This window comes from Pteropus vampyrus, unplaced genomic scaffold (genome assembly GCF_000151845.1).
Source record: "Pteropus vampyrus isolate Shadow unplaced genomic scaffold, Pvam_2.0 Scaffold7, whole genome shotgun sequence".
NCBI classification, from domain to species: domain Eukaryota; kingdom Metazoa; phylum Chordata; class Mammalia; order Chiroptera; family Pteropodidae; genus Pteropus; species Pteropus vampyrus.
In genome coordinates, this window is record NW_011888788.1 from 6,747,951 (window position 1) to 6,760,647 (window position 12,697).

Genomic DNA, 12,697 nt, shown 5'->3' on the forward strand with positions numbered 1-12,697 from the left:
TGCAAAACAATATATTGCTTAAATTTCCCTGCAGTTAGTCCAAGGTTGATCTGACAGTTAGCTATAGGTAAATCACACTGTGACTCCTCCATTAATAAACAGAAAAGAGAGAAATAAATACCAATAAGCCCTGCTAGAAAGAACACTGGCAAATGCTTCCAATATGCATTAGTCCTGGGGAGTGAATTTTCCTTTTAATGATAAAGTCTATTATAACCTCACTATAACACTAGAAATCAAGATAGTGTTCCTGAGTTAAGCCTGAGAAATTACTGAATGTGTCCACTTTTTCTAATTCCAAGATGACTGTCCTTTATCCTTCAAACATAAATCATCTGTTACTATAGCACTCTTCATTAATTCATTCATTCAACAAATACTTATTGAGCCCCTGTCATATACAGGAAAACGCTATACTGCTTACTAAAGAGAGAGCAGTAAGTAAAATAGGTGTGTTTCTGCCCTCGGTGAATTTTCTTGGGCACCCTCTTTTGAGGTATTATTATTTTAGAAGACATATATCACACGAGATCTCCTTTAGAAATATAAGACATTAGCTCAACTTAGAAAAAAATTGGTTCTCTTTCCAAAATATGCAATTGATTGAAGTTTTCTACTGAGTGGTCAGTATCCACAAATAGATTGCTACATCATAAACAGAATATATATTAAGAAACAGCTATCAAGGAACTTAGTAAATAATCTCAGTTATGCCCTTGTGTAAATTTGTCTCTATTCACATGGCAATTAACTAGGACTTCACTAAAATTTCCTTAAATACATGTCTATATTCCAGTATCCCCGTCTATTGGGACTTCTGCCTATATAGACCATTTCCCACCACACATAGGGAAAACAGTTCAGCTTCAAGAAACATGGTACCTCTAGGCTGGAAAACTTAGTCCCAGCTCATTCACCTCAATAGTGCAAGAATAGGGTGACAGAGAAAGAATCAGAAGCTTCTTTTGCATGGCATTACCTCCTGAGCCAATCCAATCTCCCCCTCTGAAAACTCTCTACCACTAAACAAGGCTCAAAGATTTAGGACCAGTTCCCCGGATATTAGTCCTCCAACGCCTAACTTTAGAAGTCTACCTCTTCTTAATAATGAGCAATGTTCTCATCTCCCATGTAAGGTTTATCACATTGCTTTGTAATTATATTCTTATGCATTTCTCTTTCTTAATAGACCATGAAAATCTTTGAAAGCAAGGGCAATATATTTACCAACTTTGAATCCTCAGGATCTATAACAGGTATCTATAACACGCCAGATATACAGGAAATGAATGAGTGAGTGGGGACATCAGCCACCCCTTTGCAGGGAAAAGAATTACACACTGTAAGTAATTCCTCCTTTTATTGATCAAATGTTATGATCGGAATAAAGATTCACCCTAAAGGTTGGAATAAAATTATACCCCAACTATCTGCCAAACTCTGGCATACATTTTATTTTTCTGACGCTGCTATATCACCTATGAGTTAGGGGTTAAAATACTAATGAAGAATTAGAAGATTCTCCGAAAAAGCATTGTTAAACACAAGTTTATAATCAGAGATGAAAAAACCATTGTCTTTCAATGATTAAGTAAATTTCACATATAAAACCAAGCTGTTTAGTACATATAAAATACAGTTAAAATTCTTTACTTTTCACCAACATGGAAAGAATATTTTCGGTGCCAGTGTCCACATTCATTTAGACATAGCTTATAGTCCCCAGGAGGATAGGTTGGGTAGCTTAGGCCAACTCTTGCCTTCAGGGTCACATATTTTCTACTGCTTTGTTAGAATTAGTGGCACAATCTATACAAGCTCTCTATATTGACTTGGATTCTTAGAAAGTGTCCTTTTTTTCAAACATCTAATGCTCTCTTGCCTAGGAGAGAAAAATAAACCTAGCTATGATGTGGTAAATTAGTCTCATTTATCTTTTTTTAAAAAAACGTGTGTAACGATTTCTTTATAGACCCATTTATCTTTAAGATAAGCCATCATCAACTGAACATTAAATTTGGCATTTCTTTTTTGCCCAGTATGTCTCAAAATAAGTCTAAAACCACTGGTCAGTTACTCTGCACTCTACTTTCTCAGCTTAGAATGAAGATATTACTTAATGACCAGAAGAAAAAAAGTAACTAACTTATTGAATGCCTGTGGCATGCCCCACTAGACCCTTGGCATACATTATCTCATTTAATTTCCATGGCAACCTTAAAAGAATTTGGAATTCTTGTCTTTCTGACTGCAAATTTCATATTTTTCCCCATCACTCCATGAGTTTTTCAGTGAGTTGCACATAATCCATTGAGATCTTCTAATAGAAATCATGCTCCTGACATGTAGAACATGAGATAGCAAAATCCAAAGAACTCAGTCCTCTGGGCTAAAAAGTCAGGTCAGATATGGTTATATATGTGACCAGGAGAATCTAAGTATTCAGATAAGATCATTGAGCCCTAGATTAAAAGTAAGATGGCTGCATACTTAGCCTATCTCTGCCACTTCAGTTGTATGACTCTGGAACTTACCTACCTGAACTGAGCCTCAGTTTTCACATTTGTAAAAAGAAAACAGTAGCTGCCATTCATATGTCACATGGTTGTCATAAGACCTAAAGGAGCTAATGCTAGTGAAGGACTGTTACCTCCTCCATTCTTGGACAGAGGAAGGAACTATCGTTATTATATTTCATTATCTGTCACTTGCCATGCCAGTTTTCCAATATTCTTTATTATAGGTTATGTGAGGGCCATACGCTTCATTTTATCTTTATACTGTTGAGTTTGCTTAAAGAAACAACAGGTCTCGGTATCAATTTTTTTTTTTTTTAGTTTGAGCAGCAGGCACGGTAAAATGGAAAATGTGTCAATAGCCTTTGAGTTTTCTATTTGAGGGGAGATTTTAAAAATGGCTTTGAATATTATCTCTGGGAATGGCCTTGTGATTCTCAGGATAATGTTTGGAGACCAAAGAGGCTTGGTTATGATTTAACTAAACACCGGTCTTTCTTGCTTAATGCCTTGGGTTTTAAGGCCCTTAAGGAGTTAAAGGAGATGATCTGCAAAATTTCCTGCTTTTCTTTAGCTTAAGAAAAAGAAATTTGCTATAAGCTATTTAGTGAAGCATTATTAAAGCTACATCTGTTGGCTTCATTTTGTATTCAGCTTTGTGTTAAGGTTTTTTGTTGTTGTTGTTGTAGCTGTTGTTGGGGACGGTTGGGTTCCTTATTAAAAATTGTGTGTGCATGTATGTGTACACAATGTGAAAACAGAGATGTGCAAATATAGGCTTTCCCGCAGCCAGCCTTGGGTACAAGATTCCTACATGCATCACCTCATTGTAAATCTTTAGCTTTATTCATAAGCCAATGAATATAAAATCTGAAAGTTATATGAACTATAAAATGTATACCCATAAGCTGCATCCACAGAATGATTCCCCTTCGAAGTTGGAAAGCAACCCTATTTGCAACAATGACCTCAAATTCTGCTTTTGGGAGATTTCCTGCAAATACAGGCTTACAGGACAAGAGAGCTTTCTGGGAAAAGTTTTTGAAACCCACACTATCTTTTGAGTGTCTAGTATGTGCTAGTTATTATATTACTGTTTATCGTGGCTAGTATTGTATTTAATTTCTACAGCAATCTCTTGAGTGGTAGGTATTATTTTCCACCCTTGACTCAGAGGATACTGTTTGGTTAAGGTCTCACCAAGGATTCTAAGGTGCTAATTGCACTCTCCTATCTATGAATCAACTAATGCATAGACGGGACTTAGTAATAAAAAATTTTAGACTTTTTGTTAAAGCCTAATAGGGGAAAAAATGGCTAGGACCAGCAGCCAGAATCAGACTAGTCTTACATTTAGTCTTACTCCAAGTCTAGACATTGAAACCTACCAAAGGAGAAAGGGCTATGAAGATACTTATAGTCAACAAGATGGATAGAATACCTTAGGTCCTAATTCTCTCCTTCACTAGGCTTCCCAAAGTGCAGAACCTGCCTCAGGAAGTTTGTAGATTGGAGAAGCAGTAAATGCTAGCTTGCTTTGGGCAGGCAGATCGCAGAGAAAAAGCCAAATGGGATGCTGAGCTAGGCTTGCTCACTGCCTAGTTTTCTTCTCACAGAGTGCTAAAGTTGGGATGGGAAGAGCAAATAAAGGAAGGTATGGAGGGTATGGTAGAAGCTGTCTTCCCAATACTGGTCTTCCCAAAGAGTGGAGGTGTCCATCTTAAGGAACAAGGTAGAAATTGATGAGTCTTTGAGAGGGAGAAAATGGTTTCTCTTCCTTCCACTCTGCTAATAGAGAGAAACTGAGTTTAAATTTAAGATCCCAAGTGCAATGTTACTGACCCTCCACAATCAATGACTCATTATTCTGGGCATTGATTCTCAAACTGTGCTCTTTGGACCAGCAGCATCAGCACTAAGAGCTTATTAGAAATGCAGTTCTCAGGCCCATCCCACACTTACTAAATTTGAAACTCTAGGGATAGGGCCAGGGAGTGTATTCTGTGTTTACAGCGTTTTCAGGTTATTCTGATGCATGCTTAAGTTTGAGAACCAATGTCGTAGAGATCTCAGTCACCCCTTCAGGTGTTGACATTTATCTTAAATTGGGTCTGATGAAAGTGTGGTGACCATGACCATGTTATATGCATGGATAATCTGATGAGCTGGGCACTTGTGGCCTATATTAGGCTGACAAACTCAAAAATGAGAGCCAAACCAAGGATCTTGACACAGGATAGTTGACTAGGTGGTGAATTTCCCTTTAAGCCCACAACTATTTCCTATGTGGGCTCCATAGAGACATATGTGACCCAGTGGAAGAAAATATGAGTGTAAGCCTTTGCTCTAGCCAACCACAATATTGAATTTGCCACATTTTTTGGATACAATAAAGGGAAGGACAGAAAGGGAAAGAGAGGGAGAACTTTTCCCTCTGCATTCATTGATTCGAGCCCATCTTTCCACTGATCACCAAAAAGACCCAGTATAAAGCCAAGTCATCTGTAGTCCAATGAAAAAGTAAACATGAGGGGTTGGCATCTGATTGAATGACTGGGTGCAGGAAGGCACACAGATCCTAGAAGAAGAAGTGGGCCCAAAGATGCTATTGCGCTATCTTGTTTCTAGACAAGCAAATTCAGGTTCAAGGTCATGTACTCATTCCACTTGCTCTAGTCCCTTCTTTCTCTAGCATTCCAGGAGTCTGATTTTTTTTCATTTGTTTTATTTATTTGAGCTTGTTTTTAACTTTGGTTTCTTGAATACAACTTTTGTGTATTATCAACTTAGAAATTAGTCTTCCATATTAGGACTTGAGACTCACATGAGTGGCTCTTCCCCCTCTCTGCCACCCACTCCCCCCCTCCCCCCAGCTCTACTAACAACTCTGACCAAATGGATCAGAGTTTGCCTCTGGGTGAAGCAGGCAAGGGTCCCTTGATCATTATTGAGATGCTTCTTTTGGATGCAATAAGCTTGTGACTTAAAGAAAAAAATGTCCTATATACAGAGACTGCATTTTTATTAGGTCACTTACCAAACAATTGTATTGATTCACCTTGCATCTGTTTAATGACACTTGTATTTTTTCCAAATTGTTTCCCTCACTATGATTCAAATTTTAAACTTTATGACAGCTCTAGAAAGGGCACTCCCTTAGTAAATGGCAGAATGAGCCAGGATGAAGATGTTGACCAGATGTCTGATTTTGGTTCTACTCCATAGATGAAAAACTAATGGATTCTAGGCTTACTACTGCTCACAAACTTATTTGGGCAGTGCTGGATTTCCAAATATCTTAAATGTTTTTTTAAGCAGGGCATTTCTTCTTCACTTTGCTCCAGAGCCTAACACTACATGTCTTTATGTACCTGGCCTAATCTACACATTTTTATCATCTTCTTAGCCCCTGTAAGCATTTGAGTTAGTTTCCACTACCTATCAAAGTAATGGCATTTTTGGTGGTTCTGTGATCTGCTCACATAGAATATAGGTAGAAGTTTCCTGGGTTATTTCACCACAGTTTTTGCCTTCAGATGTCTTCATGAGTTATGTCAATATTTTGAGAGACAAGATTGGGCGAATATGCAGCTTGATCACTGGCTATGCCAGGAACCAGTCACTCAAGCAGCAGCTCTTCTCCTATGCCATTTTGGGCTTTGCCCTATCTGAGGCCATGGGGCTCTTCTGTTTGATGGTCGCCTTCCTCATCCTCTTCACCATGTAAGGCTCTGTGGGGGTCACCTACCCATCCCTGCTGCTTTGACTCCAGGCCATGCTGGTACTGGAGTATGTTAAGCTTTACTATTAAATACAACATTTCTCTAACTGCCCCCCCCCAAAACAGATTAACCAAGTTTTAATTTTTCATTTGAATAGATTGACCAAATTTTAATTTTTCATTTGAACAAAATTAGCTTTTTGTTTTTCCCATTGACCCTACTGGCAGTCTAGTTACACTTATGGATCCCTTTATAGAGTGATATTTTTAATATATAAAGTAAAATACATAGGATTTTATAGGAAACAATTATATCGAAGTACAATTATCACAATATTTTTTATATTTGCGATATAGTAATATATAATCTTTTAAAATTAAAACATTAAATAACAATATTTGATGGTGAGTCTAACAATAATTTCAAAGTGGTGGTGAAAACATAAGATATTTTGAGATTTCTGTGACAACTATAAAGTGCTGTGAAGACATCTGAGATGTCTACTGATGATGCATCAGGCTTCGAGTGCTCCTCTAGCCCTCCCAGTAGTGGAGGAGGAAGAAGCCAGTGGAGTGGAGGGAAGAGTGGATCTCTGTGTCATCTAGGCACGGGTGAGACCTGGGAGACCCTAATGTAGTTTTTTGTTGTTGTTGTATAACAAATTACCCTAAAACGTAGTGGCTTGAATCAGCAACCATTCAATTTCTTATTGCTCATGGTTTTGTGGGTTAACTAGGCGGTTCTTCAGTCAGTTGGCTAGGGTCTTGTTGGTCCGTGAATGGTGGTTGGTGCTTATTCTTGGCTAAGGTGACAGTGGTGACTAGACTACATGTCTCTCATCATGTAAAATTAGTAAGAGAGGGCAAGCCCCAATACGTAAGCACTTTTCAAGTCTATTTAGGCTACCTTCGCTATTGTCCTATTGACCAAAGTAAGTCACATGGCCAAGCACATAGTTAGTGCGGGAGGGCCCACCCAAGATTATGAATACTGAGAGAGGAATTATATAGCCACCTTTGCAAAAATATTTATATCTACCACAGCCCTCACCAGTCTTGGGTGGATCATAAGTCAGAGAAATCACCCCCATGTACCACAGGCTCTTCCTGCCCATCCTGGAGCTACATTGAATTCCACAAACTAGGGAATCTAGGCATGGCTTATTATTCCCCTGTTGCCGTAGGTCTTCCAATTTCTCCCCCAGGCAAACTTGAAGCCTTTAAATTTTAGGTGTTCTCAGATCAAGAGGAACATCTTGCATTTCTCCAAGCTAAATCACAGCCCCAGATGTCTGGTAAATTCAGGAGAGAGTGAAAGGGAATTTTTTTTCTGAACCTTAAGGAGGAGTAAGACTTTCTGGATTCAAACTGGAAAAAGCTGTCAGTTTTTTATTGTTTTGTGATGATTTTTTTTTATATGAAATTTTACTTGTCTTGGTGAGGACAACTATATTTGAAGATTTTTCTCTGTCCTTCCAGAAATGCTCCCTGTTTAAGCAAACCCTGCTTTCTACTGTAATTGCAAGAGCTCCCCGTAATGGCAGAAACAATTCTTGGCCAGCCTTCTGTCCAATGAGTGCTTTGGAAATGGGAACCCATGGGAAGAGGCAGTGGAAAAAACCCTGAAGGCTTTTCAACTGTGCTGCTGCGTCATGGAAAAGAAGGCTTGCACCTGTGTCGGGGCCTCGCAGCAGGCCCCACTAGAGCCTTCGTCTTAGTTATTCCATAGATTAGCAGGGGACGTCTGACTCACCAGCTGTCTAGTCAGGCACTTCCAAAGAGCAGTCTGAGTCCTGGCTGTACAGTTTCTCAGCTCACTTTATCTGGATATTACATGGCAGACCCCTGAAGATTAGGCCCTGGACAAAATGGTCTACTTTTTTAGATCCAGCTTCAAGTTACAGAACCCTCAAAGGAAAAAAAAATTAAAGGCTTTTAAATTCTTTAGTCAGAATGCTGTCTTAGATTGAGTCCTCCCAGAAGCAGAGCCTGAGAGAAGGATATGTGTGCACATGTTTTATTTGAGAGGTGATCCTAGGAAGCACTTACAGGTGAGCAGGGAAGGTAGGTGAGACAGGAAGGAAGCTAATACAGGGGGCGATAGTGAGCAGGTCACGACCTGCTGGGGCTCAGTCCTGAATTGCCCTACCCCAAGGGCAAGGAGTCTAAGGTGTTTATGCACCAATTCCTATCCTTCAGGGGCTAAGGGCTATTTCTAGAGGTGTAAACTTGTACCCAGCCCTGTAGAAGTCCAAGTCTACTCCCAAGAGGGGAGAAATCCCTAAAATAGTGAGTGGTAGGTGCTTGCAGAAGAGGCCTTCAGAATCTAATGGAAAGGTGGCCACCAAGAAGATATAGGTGGAGCTGCAAGAATGGCTGCTACAATTTTTCAAAGTGTCACCTCCAGATACCCCAAGCATCACAAGAGCTGTCTTCAGCTTTGGCGCATTAATATGTTAGCACTTCATTTGTTCAATGCATATTCATTGGACTCCTACTGGGTATCATTTATTCAGAACCCATGTGCCAGGCACTAAGCTAAGAATTTTGCATTTATCATCTCATTTGACTCCCATGACAACCTGCAAGTTATTATTAGTTTTATTTTACAGCTGAGAAAACTAAGATGCAGTAAAGTTAAGTAAATTACTACAAGTCCCTCAGCTTGAAAATTACAGAGCTGAGATTTTCATCCAGATCCATTGTCAAGACTAAATCCCATCCACTGTGATTGCCACCCCAATTAGGTAGGGAGTCTATTCTGCTGATTTAAGAAAATGCTCAACCCTATCCAGCCCTGTGAGCCACCATTTCTCTAGAATCCTTTTCCTCTATCTTCTAAGTCCATCTTACTCCTTTATCTGTTGTTCTCAAGTTGGCTCCAGGGAATTAATTTCTGTCCCTGTGGTGTTCCAAATGCCTTCTCAGGGCAATGGGCTGTCCTTCACACCCTCTAGGCCCCATTCCCCTAGGCACTGTGACCACATTTTTCCAAGCTCATACATCTTGAATCTCTGGGTCCTTAAACATCCTCTGACTCACACTCACCCATGATCTGTGCTCCTTCAACCAGCATCTGTCAGATGCTTTGGCAGGTCCTGCTGCCTCTATTATCCTATGGAAGGAATCAGAGAACCATCTCTTTGTGGTATCTTGTGACTTTAGGGCTGATTTCACGCATGGGCCTAAAGCAAACAGAACCAAATGGTTGGTTTTTAAGCATCAGACCAAAACATAAGCCCAAATTTACTGTTGTTAATATTTTAAAAATAAAATGGCACAGGGTAAGGACCAAGAGAAGGAATAGTTAATTCCAGCCTGCCAGCAGGGGAGTGGGAGGGAGGTGGCAGCTCTCATAGTCTCAGAGAGGATACTGCAGCAGTAAACACAGAACTTCAGCTTCCAGGTGGCAAAAAGTATATATAAAAGGGAGCGAGTGGGGGCAAAACAGTTGCTGTACTGCTTCATTTTAGAGATAATATACCTGACTTCATGAGAATCATACTATCATTTTGAAAAACAGTATCAAAAGAGCACCAAAGCCAGTACCAATTCTGGTGCTCTGAAACCAGTATCAGTGAGCAGCTGGTTCTCTCCACCTCTCCCAGGACAAAACAGAAAAATAAATTTGGAACTGAAAAAACTAAAAGAATGGGGCTGATGTCTTTGATGGAAATGCCCTGGTAAAGATCAGTGAGTGCAAGTTTTATATCATGGCTCCAAACAGACCATGAAATGGCAAAATCCAAAGGATTTTAATGGGGAATGAAGAGTCGGGGGCTTTCAGTCATTCAGACTTCATTTTGACTCATCTTAGATCCCAATTCTAGGTGTTTTGATCTACTCAGCATGCTGTACCACCTCTGTGCCCCATGTGTGGGATTACATCCTGAAATCACGAAATGTTGAGGTGGAAGTGTTGGGAAGCCTCCAGCTCAACCCCCTCACTCATAAGTAAGGACACTGTTGTGACTGTTAAATTAGCGCTTGTTAAGTAGAGCCCCACGCTCAACCACAAGCCTTCCCTAAGTAGGGGAGCAGAGGGAGACAAGGTGGATAGAAGCCCTCTAATTTCAGAGAGGCAGCACTGGGAACTTACAAGGCCCTTTCTGGAACCCAGGTGTATTCCCTATCTATTGCTGTGTAACAATATTATCGCAAACCTAGTGGCTTAAAGCAACACACGTTTATTATTTCACACTTTCCGTGGGTCATAAGTCTGGGCACAGCATAGCAAGGCTCTGCTCACGGTCTCACAGGCTTCCCTCTAGGGGTCAGCACAGACTGCATTCTCATCTGGAACCTGAGGTTTGGTTCCTTGCATGGAAAGACTGAGGTCTGTTTCCTGGCTGGCTGTCATTCAGAGGCCATCTTCAGTTCCTTGCCACATGGCCCTCTTATTTTCATAAGGCCCATCTTTTAAGAACTTTCACCTGATTAGGCCAGGCCCACCCTCAGGTAATCAGCCTTTTGATTATCTCAAAATCAACTGATTGGGGACCTTAATTACACATGTAGAACCCCTTCACCTTGCCCACATAACATAACCAAATCACGAGTGACATTCTGTTCCATTCATAGGTGCCAGCCAAGTTTCAGAGGAAGAGATTATACAGAGTTTGTGTAGCAGGGGTGGGAACCTTGAGAGCTATCTTAGAATTCTTTCTCCCACGTCGGGGAAAGCCCAATTCTGTTTCCTTCAGCCATCTGCTTGCTCCGATCCCAGAGGGCACCTGGATCGACATCACACATTCAGAGGTCTCCCAAATGACCATTTCTCAGCAGCCAGGCCTCCTCCTGAACTAGGTAATTTTGATGTTTGCAGACCTGCCTGCCTGCTGGCCTGAGTTGGAGCCCACATGAATTTTTCTGGCCTGATTGCTTCAATCTACAATCATCGTTCCAGAAGAGCCAAGGCCCGCAGAGCCATGGAAGAGCAGGCAGGGGGCTCTAGAGCATTTGACTTTTAGTGCTTGCCTGCCGTTAGTATCCTGGGGAGTGAGGCAAAAGGCTTCAGTCACTCTGTGGAGCAGCAATCACTGCGGGCTTTGGGGTTCCTAACATGAGCTATAGAAATGTGACCGTGAAGCAGCTGCTGTTTGTAATAGGGATGCCCTGCGGCCTCACTGAACTTCCACGAAGCCAAATAAGAGTATTGGGGCTGCCCACCCACACAAGGTAGGCCAATGTGGGCTGTGGGGTCCTCAGCATACTGAGCCCCGCCAAACCTGGGCTGCCTTGAGCCAAGAAGAGCTACAGAGGCCTTGGCCAGAAAGACAGGGATTGGAACACACTTCAAGGGCTGCTGAGGGTGAGAAACAATCAGGGAGTAAGAAGGACATCTTTTTTCTGAGAGTTACAGGCAGCCTAGCAGTGCCTCCTGGGCCTCAGAGGGCATTGATGTGTTCAACACTCAGGATCCTCATCATGTAGTGTTGAAGCCTGTAGACATGTCAATTCTCCCTCCTTTCTTCCTTCTGTCATTCACTACATATTTACTGAGAATCTATTACATCCATAGTGCTGCTCTGGGCACTGAGAAAGCAGGAGTGAATAGGTCAGGCAAGATCTCCTCTTGTGGAGTTAACTTTTTAGTTGGAAGAGACAGACATCGAATAAACTGACAGATAAGAACAATATTAGATGGGGATGGGGCTAAGCAGGAGATTAAAATAGGATGAGGTGGTAATGAGAGACAGGGGTCAGGGAAGGCCTCTGAGATGACAGGTAAGCTCCTGATGAGAAAAAGGGATCAGTCCTGAGATGATAGGGGAGAGTATTTCAGATAGTTGGGTACAAAGCCCTGATGTAGGAGCAAGGTTGGTATGTTTACAGAACCACAGAGGGCCAATGCTATTGGAGGAAAGTGGGCAGAAGAAAGGAAGTGTGAAATGAGGCCAAAGTGTTAGGAAGGGCAAGATCAGTCATGGCCTGGAGAGTCTGGCTTCTGTTTTAAGAGCACTGGGAGGAGGTTGACATGATCTACTTTATCTTTTTATAAAATCACTCCGGATTGTAGTGAAACAAGAAGGGAAATAGGGAGCCCGGTAGGAGACAGTTGCACTTCCCGAGTGTGGCTATGAATGAAGAAATTTAGACCGAAAAAGGCGATATGACTTACTAGGGACTCCTAGCTAGACAGGGATGGCTAGCAGTTGAGCAGCATCAGGTGGGGCCACTGGAGAGCCCTAACTGCTATCTTCTCAGTCACCACTAGGAGCAGGATGCAAGCTGATGTAAGTCAGCTTCCCTGGTTGCAGTGGAATTCATCTGCAAGTGATTTGGTGAGGAAGGATTTTCAAGTCAGCCCAGAAAAATGCCAAGGGAAGCAGGATGGGGCAGAATGTGATCTCAGCAGGGGACCAGCCTCAGCCTGATCCCATGGGGAGCTCCAGAGTGTAAATTGCATCGCAGTTCATCCTGCCTTGAGACAAGGAGGTAGTCTTATATCAGTCACTGG

At 41.5% G+C, this 12,697-nt stretch overlaps 1 protein-coding gene across 3 annotated transcripts in view; it reads left to right on the forward strand.

Annotated features, from left to right (window-relative positions):
- SNAP25 (synaptosome associated protein 25) overlaps positions 1 to 12,697 on the forward strand; it is an 87,828-nt gene that overhangs the window by 11,157 nt on the left and 63,974 nt on the right. The window contains exon 2 of one of the 3 annotated variants that reach the window (XM_023536900.1): positions 1,190 to 1,342. The exons of 1 other annotated variant lie outside the window; for it this stretch is intronic. The gene's annotated coding sequence lies outside the window, so the exon portion shown is untranslated. The remainder of the gene's footprint in view (positions 1 to 1,189; positions 1,343 to 12,697) is intronic. One more of the 3 variants, XM_023536906.1, reaches the window with a different exon arrangement.